The sequence below is a fragment of the Rhipicephalus sanguineus genome, chromosome 1 (genome assembly GCF_013339695.2).
Source record: "Rhipicephalus sanguineus isolate Rsan-2018 chromosome 1, BIME_Rsan_1.4, whole genome shotgun sequence".
Lineage (NCBI taxonomy): Eukaryota > Metazoa > Arthropoda > Arachnida > Ixodida > Ixodidae > Rhipicephalus > Rhipicephalus sanguineus.
The window spans coordinates 290,958,868-290,973,799 of record NC_051176.1 but is presented as its reverse complement, the minus strand read 5'-3'; the positions used below and the strand labels follow the sequence as shown (position 1 = coordinate 290,973,799).

The window sequence follows — 14,932 nt, the reverse complement described above, 5'->3', positions numbered from 1 at the left end:
GGCACTTGGTCGGCTGCACGATTCGCACCACCGTTGGTGGCCGAGTGAACGCCGAGCGCGCCAAACGCTTGTCGGGGCGACAAGTCGGCAACACGTCGTGCCGGCCTTGGTTGCCGGCAGAGGATTCGAACAGCGTGTATTATTTTAGGGTAGCATAAAATACACTGCAGGAAGTGTAAACAACTCCTACAGTGTGATTTTTTAAACATTACAAAAATCACCTGTGACACACAACATACTTGTGGTCCTTGAGCTGATTACACCAAGTGGTAGAGATTATCTGTGCGAACAATCCAAATACATTATTGACTAAACAAAAATAATAGCGAGCCATTACATTCGTGCATGGTTTCTCCAGGCGTGCATATCTACTTTTAAAGATTTTTTCGAGACCATCATTCGCCAAGTGTGCGACAGTATTTATATACATGGGCGTTAAACTAGGCTTTTGTCGTTGTTCGATGCTTAAAACTGATTCTTACAAAAATAAACGTGACTGAAGCAACAGTGAACTTCTGCCTAAATTTTGATGGCATAAATATTAAATCGTAAGATTTCATTCCAATTATTGCAAACTCAGTGGCTACAGTTAGTCAGTTGCAGTAGGTAAGTCAGTGTAATTTTAAGGTCATTAATGAACTTTATTTAGATAGGCGATTATTTATTTTGCTTTTTCATGCAAGTAATTTCACCCGCTTGCATTAAACCGAGCTCACATAATACATTTATGTCATTTCTGAACTAAAACGGCCATTAAAAACCATTCTGTATAATCTAAAAGAAGCATCGTCTGTATACAGACAACATGAAGCATGAAAATTTTTGCGTGCTGCCCGAGCAGCGCTGCACACCCAAACAGTCTGTGGATAGAGAGACGCAGTGTTTAGTTCTAACAGCTAGTCCTTTATTATGTAATTTGCGCAATGTAATGAGTAAAAGTTCTTATCTTTCGCTGACGGATAAGTCAGGCAAGCGGAAATACCATATATGCTATGTGAAAAAAACTCATCAAAAGGCGTGGCCGCAATGTAAGATTTTAGTACCAATACACGAACAAGAAATATTCTTTCAAGTTTGTTAGAACGAACACATAGCAATGGCAATCCACTGAAGACTCGTGCTGTGAAAAATAAAACGCAGGAGGCGGAAAAGTGCGGGAAAGAAGAGGGTCAGAAGGGACCGCGCTGCTCTACAGTATGGAGCGTGGAGTGAAAAGCACATTTAAAAAAAGAAGCAAAAAAACATGCGCTACGGCGGCCTGCGCCCCGGCAGGTCCCGGTGGGGAGAGGGAAACTTCTTTTTTTCCGCTGTTCTGCGGTTTTCTTTCTCAGCGTGGAGCCGCCTCCTCTTTCGAAGAAGCCGCACATCTGCAGGCCCGCCGTCAGTGCCCAGCAGTGCTTTTTGCCGCCAAGAGAAGAAAATGGGACACGTCCGGAACAGCACCGCTAAAGACTTGCGTTTGTCAAAATTTACGCGTGTACGTCTAGGTAGCAACAAATTTTCAATTAAGTTAAAGCGAATTTATCTTTTTTTTTATTGTGCAATGTAGTTACACCTTTACCTCCCACAGATAATAAGCTCTGGCTGAAACCAGGGAACTATACAGTTACGATGGGTATATTCCCCGATATGCCTATTTGAAAAGTTTCTGTTATCCCATCACTTTGTCAGAGGTCGCCTTGTATATGTTTGTGACATTCATCTTTTTAGCACAGCATTTCAAATAAAAATGAACCCTTGTTTTTAATAAAAGACAAAGCAGGTACACCGTAACCTACATTATAAAGAAGTTAAAATACTGCACAATTAGGATATCACTGCCTCAAGATACGAAACAATGCCAGTCAGAAGTCGCATTGTGGTCGTTTTATACGTCTTGAAAATACTAAACAAAAAGATAAGCGAGCGAATATGATGCATGGAAATGCATGAGAAACATTCCGCTGATTTGTCTAATCTTCTTACTCATACGTATAAAAGAATCGCATATAATGGAGCATTTGCGGCGGGTAACGCGCAACGCACACTGCTGTTCTGTTGGATCAATGTTAATAAAATGTTCGCTAGTTCCGTTATTTCACAGAATAATAATTATCCATAGGAGCAACACGTGCTTAAAACTGGACGCTGTAGCTTTATATTTCTATGATTCTATGGACGCTGTAGCTTTATATTTCAAGACGCATTAGACAAATGTATAGCTAGTGCCTCGCGGTAATCTGCCGTCGACGGTGCCTCGCATGAAAAACGAAAAAAAAGTAATAAAATTACATTGCTAATAGTAGACGCTTCACGTGCCGTTGACGATGTGTGTGGCTGACTGTCTGCGCAACGTGAGCGTACAGTACGTTTCTACACATATGAGAGCTTAATTATCAAGTCCCTTGCCGACGCACCACATGGGACCAGGTGCACTGCTCGACACCGTTAGATTGATTTATATATTTGTCCAGCCTTACACCGGCTGTATAGAGTGATGAGGATTTGTCAGCAGAGCTCATCAATCTAACGCCGTTGTTATCGAAAGCAGAGCAAAATAACGCGACGTGGTGAAAAGTATTCGTCGCTGATCGAGTGACAAGTTGAACACCGGTCAATTTTACTTTGAAATTCAACATTTAGGTTTCGAGCTAACAAGCGCGAGCGCGTTCGGGCAGTATGTTGAGGAATAAGTCATGTAGTGCAGCTACAAACGCGATGACGTCCTTTGGTCAAACAAGGAAAACAGCAATGACCGTCGTATAAGGGAAACTTCCGGCTAAGGAATAACATCGAGTTTTGCTCTGAACTGACTGAAGTTAAGCTATTATTCGGATGCTGACTAGACATGCGATGGCCATAATGATGAGCGCATGCGTTGACTCAATAGGGAAGTTGGAATTCGTCGGCGTTGTGAAGAATTATTCGTTTGGAGACATATTGTTAAAATATTTTTATAACCTTGAGAAATCACAAGATTTGAACACTCTGGAGATCAATGTATTTGCCACCAGGAAGTACATAACGGATAAGAAAGTGCAATCACACGAATTTATCTTTAATGTGGCTTTACAATGGTCCATTGGGCTGCGGTATAGAATTGACTGAAATAGTTCGCAAATGGCACGTTGATTGTAACCGACCACGTATATTACACCATCTATTAGTTAATAAAGGTTATTGAAAATGAATTAATTCAATCTTTCTCCCATCGGAAAGGTTTTGGCTGCTTTATAGCGAGCCCTCCAAAATATTAATTTCGTCACACGAAACGTGCGAAATAGACATCTCGCGGACTATACAACCTTGCTGGAAAACTTCAGCTGCGTGTTTCAGGGGCGCGAAAGCTCTAACTGATTATATGAAAAGCTGAATTGCCAAGTGATCTTAAAATCTGGCGTTCTTGCAGCTTATTAAATGTCCATCTGTCTAAGAATGATGTCGCATTTGCAGTCCTGCTCCAATCAATAACCCCAGCACTAAAGTTATGTTTGCTGTGCCTCAGCATTCCCGAATCCAGCCGAATATTTCTGATGTGCACGTTAAGTATTTGACTAGGAAAAGGTACAATTAGGGAGTTGGTTAGGGGCGGAATTTAAATGTCGAAGTTTTTCGCCTGTTTCGCAAGAAACTTCGCAACCTTTAGCGATCGGGCCGCCGAGAATCCTCCGCCGCATTGTCATGAGTACCGATCAAGCCCTACCTCTTATGATGAAGCACTTATATGCTCAATGTACAGTGGTACGACATGAGTGCTTTTCAAGTGTACTGAGCGTTTACGGTTTCTGCTTGAAGCTCAAGAAAACGTACCGCCTTTGCATGCATTAGATGCAAAGCACTTGAGTTGAACAACAGCAATAAATGGGAACAAATGCGAGTGCCGAGCAGAAATTTAATTTTGATCGTGATACTATAGCGCGCTAGGCTCTATTAAAATATCTACGATTTTGAACTGTCCACCGAAAATTATCATCCCCGCCTCCGCCTTGTCTATGAGCTCAAGTGGAACAGTTCGGCACTTCTGGAACGCTAGCACGGTGCTCACGCTTTAGCACTGTCGTGAATATAAATATATGATTGATCTGATCGAGCCGCATGACAAAGGGAGGACATCAGATATAATGGTTACATATAGAAGTGTGCGAAGATTGAACATTTGGAATATCGAATCGAATATCGTCATACTTGATTCGGTCTTCGGGAATAGCCCATATGCGTTAATACGAATATTTCAAAATATCATCTATGCCCAAATAAACACGAAATTAGCGTAAAAATACGATAATTTCTACGGTCATAAGCTATACGTCGCTTGCAGAGCCAGAATTCGATACTCCGCACACACTGAAGAGTTTTAAAATTTCTAATGGGCGTCCGGAGGGGGGTGCAAGGGGGGGCAGCTGCCCCCCTTGGAATTTTGGATAATAATTTTCTGTGCAGTAGCAGTAAGCTACACAGCTTGATTAGCACACTCCAGTCCCGCATATCCGCGTGAAACATCATTCAGGATTACCAGCCAACTTTGCACGTTACGTACTACTATGGACTAATCTTGCCGGTCATGTCACGGCAATGAAACAAAAGCTACCTATGCTGTATGCCCCCTCCTCCTCCCCCACCCTCTGCTGATGCACCCCCCCTGGAAAAAGTTCTGCGGACACCCTTACTACTTGATGCTCAGTTTATGGTTTTCATGTTAATTTGTTTTAATGTTAGAGTACCAACGATATTTTGTGTTAACAGCGAAAACGGTTCAATTCAAATTCGATCCGCTTCTTGCACGCATTAGCGCTGCCCTAAAATGTTCAGGCATGTGCTTCAGTTGAAATTTCCCGCTCCTTTTTTTTCTCACCCGAAAGAGCTGATATAAGCAACACGTGCGTTCCTCCGAAAAAAAAAAAAAAGTGGTGAGATCTCTCTCCCAGAAAGAATGACAAGGCCTGAAAGGAGGAACGGTATGTGCCGGTCTCCGTCGTGTTAAGAGGGAGGCGGGGCGTGCAGCGGGGCTACCATAGCGGGGCGCCGGACCCCGCACCTCTCGCGTTTTCTTTTTTTTCTTTGTCACAGCGCTGGGGGGGGGGAGGGGGGGGGGGAGCAAGCTCCATGCGTCAGTTCCCGCCAAATTGTAGCTCTTTCGAGCGAGGAGGTGCTGAAACACTGCACAGAGACGGGCAAGCACTCAGAGGCATTTCGTTTGCCTTGATCCTGGAGGCGGCCTTCTCCCATTGCCGAGGATTTGAAGCGAACTCGTAAGTGGCATTTTATTTCCTCGCTGTATCGCATGGTGAGTTTTGTCTAGCGACAAAATCAAATTTTATTTGCACAATTGATGCGTCAATCTGGTCGTCTCTTCTAGCTGGCAGATCAGAAATGTTCAGGCGAACGGCGGTTATATTTGTCCGTGGACCCAAGACTTCGTTGACGGGCAAATATGTCAGATTTTCTTGTTTTTTATTTGTGGCATCTTATTGTAAGACCGTGACATATCTTGCCGTTTTCTCTAGGGAACCCTGCAAAAGGACTGTAGTGTGAATAGCGTGCTGCGCTGCTCTCGCCAACTGAAAAGAACTCTGGTAAGATGCATGCTTGGTTACGAAAGTCTCACGCAATCGCTTTTCCCATTGAATTTGGTCGCAGGTGTGCTGTAAATGCCCACTGCACAATATGTGACTGGCCCGCGGCTGCTTTGAAGGTAAGATTGTGTTCTCATTATTCTATTTATTGTACCATTTGTTTTCCAGTGACATAGCCAACAACGAAATCCATCCTCTCTCCACATATTATCTAGTCTGTGCGCTGTGGAGCTTGAAGCACTTCTCGGAATTTCAGCACACTCGCATTTATTGTAAGTGCAGTGTTTTTCTTATTTGTGCAGCGACAAAATTATTTTGTTTAGTTGTGTGAATAGAGTTTCTAGACGCGACATGTCTGTGCAACTGCAACTGGTCAAGTAAATAGTCTACCTTTCTCACAGTATTATTCATTGTTGTTTCTTTCAGTTTTTCCCGACAGAAGAAAAATGCAAGTCTAACATCTCGACGGTAAAACGTCGCATCTGCGCACAGGGCCAAGAGCACGAGAAGTGGCCGAAAGAAGGGAGCCGATCCAACAGGAATGCCGTCCGTCTTTATATTTATATATGTCAGCGTTATCATGCCGTGATCACATGGACTGTACGGTTGCGTTGCACAAGGGCTGATGCAAACGCTCCGTGCGAACAATGTTGCATGGAAAATTAGTGCATCTATACAATTGCAAAATAAAGATCTAAAGAGAGAAAACTTATATTCACGTCTTTCTTTTATTGCGTGTTACGTATTAACACGTTAACAAGTGCAGACCCTTAGAGGCGTTTAATTCCGTCTTACATGTGCACTCTGCCCGTAATTAATTCAGATAGAGTTAAACGCCTCTATAAACTGCCCGTTCACATTAAATACGACACGCATCAACACACCAGAAAATCAATTGATGCGTTTTGTTAGAACACGCACAAAAAATAAGAAAAAAAAAAGCAGAGCAATACTAGCGAGAAACGTCCGCAACCGACCCACGGCCGTCGGTAAATCGACGCTTATGTAAGGTCGGGCATTAGTCAACCCGCGAGCGGCATGCACTCGGCCTCGTCGGCCACGGTGGACGGGCCTACATTGGGTGCCGACGCAGGCCCACATGAGGCCAATGTCAATCCCCGAGACCGGCCCTACATCGGGTGCCAAGGTTGGGCCAACGACAGTGCAGTTGGCCAGCGACGTCAGGCCGACATTTTGCCAAGGATAAAATGTTGCTTGGGTCGTCGAATCGACGGTCGACGGCGGTACACAAGTGTTCGCAGTGCCCCAGCCCGCGCTTCAAACAAAAGGCCGCTACCCCCATTTGTGTCGTAGATGCGTTCCTTTTCTATAACACTTTTGTGCTTGCGGTACTCCGTCAATGTTGTCTTGGAACACATCGCCTTCCGCCACTTTTCGTTTTCTTCTTCCCGTACTTGTTCTTGAACGGCCCGAGCCCATTAGCACTCCCTGGTTGCCGTCACGGGCTTCGCGAAGAACCCGAACTTTCGGCGGAGGGTGTGCAACCGCGCAGCCCATCAGTCCTCGTTTCGTTCAAGTGTGTGTAGCGGAACAAGCGCCGTGCCCACCTGCGGTCGTTCATGAGACGCAGGCGGCCCTCGTAGGCGATCTTGCTCCTGGCTTCTCTAGCCTCATACGACGACCACCCCACGTCTCCTTGAATGGCCTCTATGGCAACTCGTCCGTGGCGCGCCGACGGAAGCGCCATAGGCGGCGAACTCAATCATTGCTCTCGGGAGAGCAAGCAGACGGCCGCCGTGGTTTCCTACGTCGTTGTACGTGTGTTTCCGCGTTGTTCACGTTTCCGTAGTGAAATAAGCAATGTTCGTCGTATGTGTGGTGGCCGAAACTTCAAGGGATGTCGAATAACAATCGCTGTGGAGTGTAGTGCTCAAGCACCTACAAAAACGCGCCCGGAACACGGTTTTACTCGCTTACCGCAAGGCCTCCTGAGCAAGAGCGACGGAAGCAGTGGATCGCCGCTGTTCGTTGGCAAAGACGAGCCGCTTCGTCATTGTGCGGGTTAACACGTCGCTCAGGGTTGCCAATGGTGGCTACTTTTCGCCAAATTGGCGAATTTGAGAGACCCGTGGCGACCTAAACTTATGAATGGCGACTTGGCGAATTTTTGGCGATTTTCGGCTTAGGTCTCCACTGAGTTATGCATCCTAAGATTAGTGTCTTCCCAATGAATGAGCGGCAACATTCTCTGTATTTTTCTTGGTTTTAAACCCACGAGTAGAATGTGCACATTGCGTCATTCGGTTTGTCCGTCCTGTAACTCCTGTGCATCTCCTCAATTCGTCTAGATGCAGGAGGTACTGGGACGTCCCCCGGCGGCATTTTAGCAAAATGTAAGTCAGCGGACTGCCTTGCAAACCGCGAGGCGGCAGTGTCTATAATGCCCCTGACACACGGGCAAAAGTAAAGTGCTTTGAAGTAAACCACTTTTGTCGCCCAAAGGGACCATTTTCAGAAAGGAGTTGCGCCGATGACACACGGCACCGGACTAGTGCTTCAGGTGGTTCCTCAGAAGACCGCTGAAAATAAATGGCGCTTCTTCTGCGAGCGATGTATTTTTAAAAAAGCTACGCATGTAGATCACTTTTAGCGCTACCAGAACTCCAAAACGTTTGTTTTTAATGTTTGACGGCTTATAATATTGCTCACGTTCGTATATCTTTTTTTCTTTTTTTTTTTGCATTTTAGCAGCGACCTCGATTGGTTTTGCAACTATGAACAGTCGGTGTTTTGGTACCCACGTTCTTGCCGTCCTTGCTCACGTTTGTGTCAGTGTCGGCGTGCCGCGTTTTATTCATAGCGTTATTCACACAACTGTGATCACGTGATGGATTAGCGGAGTAATTAGCGATAGCGATAAAGGAAGAGTTGCGGTAATCCTGACACTTGTTGCTCTCGGATTTCTTGATGGTTAGATTACCGCAGCGCAGGCGAAAGTCAAACGACTACTCGCCAGAGTCTTTACAAAAGAGCGCAGAGACGCGCCTTCACATTACAAGAGCGAACAAATGCATACAACAGAGGCGACCGAAGCCAGCGCACACCCGACGCGCTTCTCGCTAAGCGTTCTTGTGGGACGTGGACCGCGTATGGCAAGCACGCCGATGAGCGTCCCTTGCAGCGCACTCGCAGGTAGCGTGGAGTCGCGTGTTCCTCGACAAGCGAGTTGACCTTGCAGATCGGGTTTTGCAGGCACAGTGATGACAACACACATTGAAGACACCAACGTGGCGGCGCCAGTGACGTGATGCGGGCGTGCGAGAGTATAGCTACTGTAAACACAAGGAACACAAGCGTGACGCGCGCGACGACACACAACGTGTGGGTTTGACAACCGGCGACAGCCCGCACTGTGCCACTGTCAACACCAACGTGGCGTTGCCAGTGACGTGATGCGCGCGTGCGAGAGTATAGCTACTGTAAACATTTACTGTTTAACATATCGCTTCACTACTGAAAATGAACACATTTTATCTAGGGGAAAAAATCACGGGGCAACCTAGCGTTGTGACATGCTTTCTTCTGTTGATCAGCACTGCACACTGTGTGCGAGAGTACTCCCTTAATGCCCGAAAAGTAGATGCGGGATCTGCTTTTCGGAAAAGAACCTTTGCCGGAAAGGAGTTACTCCTTTGTCGTGTGTCACTGCGCCTGAACGCCTTTCCGGAAGATGTCCCCTAGTCTAAAGGACTTTAGAGTGCCCGTGTGTCAGGGGTATAAGTTTATGGCTTTAGGTGTTTTAAGCTTCACTAAAGTTTCGCTTCTGAAGGGGCTAGACGATGGGTTGGCCACGTGTTCCGACCATTTGTTCCGCCAAAGCTCCAAATGTTCTGAATCGCTTGGCGACTTATTCACTGTTGCGGTACCCCAAATTCAGCTCGCAAAGACTGCTTTGGAATAGCGAAGAGAGGCGGATACACGGCTATTTGTGCAATAAAGAATATTTATTGAGGCATTTTCCACTGTTCTCGGTGAGCGTGTGCAATGAAAACAATTGCTATATAACATTTTACATTGTCTACCTGATCATTAATAACGCGTCGGATTGACGCTTGTAGATATAGGCGACTATAAGAAAGGGTCGGTGGCGTCCGGTATCATATTAGTTCACAATGAAAAGGTGTAAGACTGCTGTAAGAATTCTGTCGTGTTACCTTCAATAAACCTTTTAATCCTTTTATTTATATAAAGGTACGTAAAGCTGTCTACAAAGAACGCTTTCACGGTTTTCGCCCAGGGTTTACCACACTTTTACCTTTGAAACGAGCGGACAGGGATGGCATGATATCATGAGCGTTTCATTCATTCACCCTCGCGCCACCACGCACATCTTGCGGCTAGTCGGAAAAGCAGCACTATGCACTCCCATGGTGAAGCGGGCGATACGACTGACATCGAGAAACGTCAATATAATTTCAGGGTCTTGGATGGTACTGTATTCTACGGGGCTATACGTGAGTGGAAATTTTTATTACTAGGTTTGCCACACATATCTAGAATGGCGACTTTTTTGGCGAAATTTGTAAAAAAAATGGCGACTTTTGGCGCATTTTTGCTCGTCGTTTGGCGACATTCACTCGAAAGTCAGTGGCAGCTCTGACGTCGCTTCTTGTTCTAATGCTTTCGTTCTGTCATATCGGTGCTCGCTGGATGCAATCGATCATGTTGACACTGGTAGACGACCAAAGTTATCAGCCTGAGCATGCGTTGGTTCGGTTCGACCGCCGTGCAGGGCACTTCGCTCAAACGTTCTATATTTCAGAAGTGTTGTAGTTCGGGCGATGTTGGTCATCCATGACCTTAGCTTGTACTAGCGCGGTACATGTACCGCGCTATTACAAGCTAAGTTCTATATTTATTATTTACAGAAACAGAAATGCAGCAATGGTTGACTTCAGAAAGAACAAGAAGTGATTGAGACGTCACCTTTGTAAACAAAACAAAGCGGACGTTCACCACGAGCTGCACCTCATAGCTGGATCTTGTTGCGCTGGTCTGCGCGACGCACCTTTGATATTCACCGGCATGACGATTCACTCCACGCGGACGTTCGTTCTTCTCCGCAGTCGGTCATCACATGTCTTCTCCGCGACCCTCTTCAAAACATGTCACTGTCATCTCTTGATACTTAACTCACATCACTAGATCATCAAACAACACGTCTTCTGCGGTCGAGCGAACGATGCTATCACTAGAACGACATAACTTCCCCGACTAACTCCTCGCTGACTGACTCAGCCCCCGCGCGCTTGCTGCGCTTGCTTTGCCTGTATCGGCTCGCGCCTGGGTTCGGGAAGGTGCGTATGATTCGTCTGTGCGTAGCACAGCGAAAGCTAGGAGAAGGGCGAGGTCCTCTCACCGATTCGTCTGCGGAATCGGACGGCGCCGCTGGCTCGGCTTTGCTTTCTCGAATATCCCGATCCTTCGCGTTCGTTGGCTGTGTCGGTGGCGTCTTCTGCGGAGAGGGTAAGAGGCGCGCGGCGCGCTCCCGGCGCCTTTTTATACTTGTTTTTCAACAAGTATAAAGCCAGGCTTTCATGCCGTCGTTCGAAATCGGCGACGTGCGCTTAGTTAAGCGCTCGTTCATGACAAGCACAATTCCACTTTCGTAGAGACCTGCGCCTTTCCTGCAGCTGCCAGTGCAGAATTAGTTGTCTGGCACCCGCACGAAGGGGAAATAGCAGCCCCGAACTTGATTCATCTCCTCACAGCAGAGCTGTGCAAAGCGCTGTCGTCTGCTCGGCTTCCCGCACGTACTGTCGGCGGCGCCCGCTAGGTGGCTATCAGTGGCGCCTCTATAGGCGGTGCACAAGGCGTTATTCACTGTAACGGAGCTTGGCCAAGCCAACAGCAGCATAAGTAGAGTATCAACAGTGCGAAAATAGCAAGAGCCAAGCACGCACAGCAGTACGCGATACCGAAACTACCACTGAGACGCGCAGCTCGGCGAAAACGGAACTTTTGAACCACTCGCGCAATACCCCATATGGCAGCGCGCGTCAAGAGGTTCTTTTTTCCATGAATCAAACAGAAACGAACAAGCAGCATTTTATTACGTCTTGTGATGCACGGAAGGTTCTTTCTTTATTGCAACTAGTTTGATTAGTGGTGGTTGATTGTACTTGGGACTCTTTGACGTCATCGGGATCATTTCCAAAATGTCCCACTCGTGTGGCACATCGTGTCCTACATTTACCTTAATTTTTCGATTGCCAGAGCACTGCTGTTGATACACTCACAGGATAGATCGAGTAAAAAGGGCATCTTTTTGTCCCACAGCAATAATCGTCATTTATTTTGCCTTCCTTTCCTTGCATTCGCCGCGCGCCCGGCACTTTCTGGTCACGAACGGCACGTGCGCCAACGTGCGCTATCAGCGTGACATTAGCGGTGTTGTGCCAGAGCACCTGATCGAACGTGGAAGCAGGGATCAACCCCTGCATGCTTTGTCTGCAATCCGGGGAAAACGGCGTCTTCACCCAGCCGGTCCCGACAACTGACGCCAGTCGTTCTTCAAAGCTGCCCAGCTATGGAAAGGCTGCTCAACATACAAAAGGGGCCAACACCTGTGGCCGGCGGGCGGTCAAGAGGTTAGAAGACCGTCAACACCTGCGGCCGGCGGACGCTCAAGAGGTTAGAAGACCGTCAACACCTGCGGCCGGCGGACGCTCAAGAGGTTAGAAGAACGTCAACACCTGTGGCCGGCGGGCGGTCAAGAGACTAGAAGACCGTCAACACCTGCGGCCGGCGGACGGTCAGGAGACTAGAAGAACGTCAACACCTGCGACCGGCGGACCGTCAGCTGGACAATGGACGGCTAGAGGATTTAAGGCCGTGCCGGTCCATCGATCAACGGGAGGGAGAAGGAGAACGACTCGAACGGAGTCGAACCAGCCGACGTGGTCGGGCTGGCAGTCATGTTGCCTGGTAGCAAAAATATGTACATAGCCTGTATATAAAATCTTTTCCTTCTTCACCTTGCACTTACTAACTACTCCGAGCACGATACACACCCGTGTTCGCACCGGCCACGCAACCCGAGTCCCAACAGCGGTTCCAGAGGAGGGATGCAACGACGCGTATTCCCAGCAGCGAGCCTGAGGGACGACATCGGAACCCAAAGGTGGCGGTAGCGATGGGCCACGCTACCTCTTTCCTAACAGTGGTGGCAGCGGTGGGATGCCTTGACCTCGTATCCTACGCCGCGCACCCGAGGGGCCCTACTCCAGTCGTAACAGTGGATGGCAGCTCGGTGGGATCGGCCAGCGTCAGCTACCCTGGTGTGGTGAGTGCCTGAAGTTTACCTCTCTTATTGCCAGACCTAGCTAGCCCAAGTCTTTGTTAGCAGGTTTTGTTGCAGACTTGTAACTTTGTTTGGTCAGCCAAGAATTGGATGGTCTGACCGCTAAGTTTAAGTAGAGGGTAAACGAGGCGGAGTGCAGTGTCAGTATGGACAAGTTCAGTGTGCAGGACCTCCTTGAAATCTGCGAGGAGTTGGGCATTTCGGTTGGATCTGCTAAACGGAAACGGCAGATCCTCCCGATTATGGAGGCAGAGAGGGTAACTGTCGAGGAGGCCCAGGAAGCTCATGAGGATATTCGAGCTAGGAAAGAGGAAATAGATCAAGAGAACAGAGAGAAAGAGATAAAAGAAAGAGAGAAGAAAGCTGCCGAGAGGCAACATGAGTTGAACCTAAGAGAGCTGGAACTTCGTATATCCGCCGCAAGACAAGTTCCCATAGTGAGGGAGTCCGTAAGGATGGAAGACCTTTTGCAGCCGTTCAGGGTTGGCGAGGACATCGCACTTTTTCTTGTTAATTTTGAGCGAACCTGCGAGAAGGCCGGATTTCCCCTCGAAAGTTGGCCGCAAGAGTTGCTAACTCTTCTTCCGTGCGAGGCCACCGATGTAATAGCTAGACTCAATAGGAAGGACGCTGTATCGTATGACAAGGTCAAAGAGGCGCTGTTGCGCAAATGTCGCTTGTCAGCAAAAGGATTCCAACAGCGTTTGAGTCATACGCGCAAAGCTAGGACATCGGAGGAGGGCACGCATGGGGGAAGAGGAAAGATGGCCAACAGGCACGCAGAGTGCCTCAGACGTGGGACAGGCTCAGTTTTAGCCTTAGTGTCAGATGACCAGCAGGAAGTAACGGAGGTTAGGGATACGTTGTTCAGCCAGTGGGGTAATGTAGGTTCGGCCGAATGCAAAGGCCCAAGAGAGAGGTCTTTGCAGGGCAGTGATAAAGCCCCAGTAATGGAAGAGACTCCTCAGAGCAAGCTGACTAGCTTAGAGAGCGTCGCGGCTGTCGTTCAGTCACAGGACATAACTGACGAAGACCGCGAGGGTAGCTCAGTTCAGCCGTTTGGAGCTTTGACTCCACAGAGTTCCGTACATGCGAGTACGAGGGACGAGGCGTCTAGTATTGTGAGCCGCTCCGAGGCGCAAAAGGATGAGGCGCGCCGCAGAGACCAAGAGGTCGAGAGGCGTCGCGAGGCACAGGAGGCTGAGGCCCGTCACGAGGCGCTTCAGGACGCAGAGGCGCGTCACAAGGCCCTAGAAGAGGAGGCGCATCAGAGAAAACGAGAGGCTGAGGCGCTTCGATGGGCGAGAGCGGACGAGGCGCTTCGAAAAGCGAAAGAGGCGCGAGAACAAGAGGCACTTCATATAGCGCGAGAAGCTGAGGCGCGTGAGGACGAAGCGCGTCGAAATGTGCAACACGAGGCGCGCCGTGGAGACCAAGAGGTCAAGATACGTCGCGAGGCGCAGGACGCAGAGGTCGCCTTCGAAGGCCTGAGAAAAGGGGCTATCCAGGACAGTGATAGATCACCCGAAACTAGAGAGACATCTCAGGGCGAGCTAACTGAGTTAGAGAGTGTCGAGACTGTCGCTATGTCAGAAGTAAGGACACCTAGCGACGACACCGAGGATAGGCTAGTTGAGCCGCCTGAGATTTTGGCGGTGAATATCGAAGGCAGCGTACTTGCGCGCGCGTGCGTCGAAGCTGCCAGCATTCCGAGCCGTTTAGTGAGGAAAAGGCGCCGGCGAAAGAAAAAGGGGAATGCAAAAGAGACTAGTAGCGGTAAGCGTGCTAAAGAGCTAGCAGAACGCGAAGACCGCATCTCTCGAGACGCCAAGTTGAAGGCTTGGCCTGAAATCCCCAAAAGGCAGGCTAGGAAACGTCCCAAGTTGAGAGTCCCGCGGGGATCTAGATTGTGCGCTAAGCGCATCGCGAGGAAGCGAATGTCGATGAGATTCAGGCGCCGAGGTTTCCGTCTGTTCTCATCTTTTTCACTGCCGTGTAGAGGCAGGAGCGCAACGAGGTGTCGCGCACATAGGTATCGTGACAAAGGCCCCAAAGT

At 48.3% G+C, this 14,932-nt stretch overlaps 1 long non-coding RNA gene across 2 annotated transcripts; it reads left to right on the top strand.

Annotated features, from left to right (window-relative positions):
- The first annotated feature begins 5,069 nt into the window (after positions 1 to 5,069).
- On the top strand, positions 5,070 to 6,379 carry LOC125756890 (uncharacterized). 2 transcript variants are annotated; one of them, XR_007414845.1, is made up of 5 exons: positions 5,070 to 5,228; positions 5,336 to 5,552; positions 5,617 to 5,671; positions 5,768 to 5,824; positions 5,979 to 6,379. It is a non-coding gene; the product is annotated as an uncharacterized LOC125756890 (long non-coding RNA). The 2 variants fall into 2 exon arrangements; XR_007414846.1 differs by lacking the exon at positions 5,617 to 5,671 and having other exon boundaries at positions 5,071 to 5,228; positions 5,721 to 5,824.
- Positions 6,380 to 14,932: the final 8,553 nt, after the last annotated feature.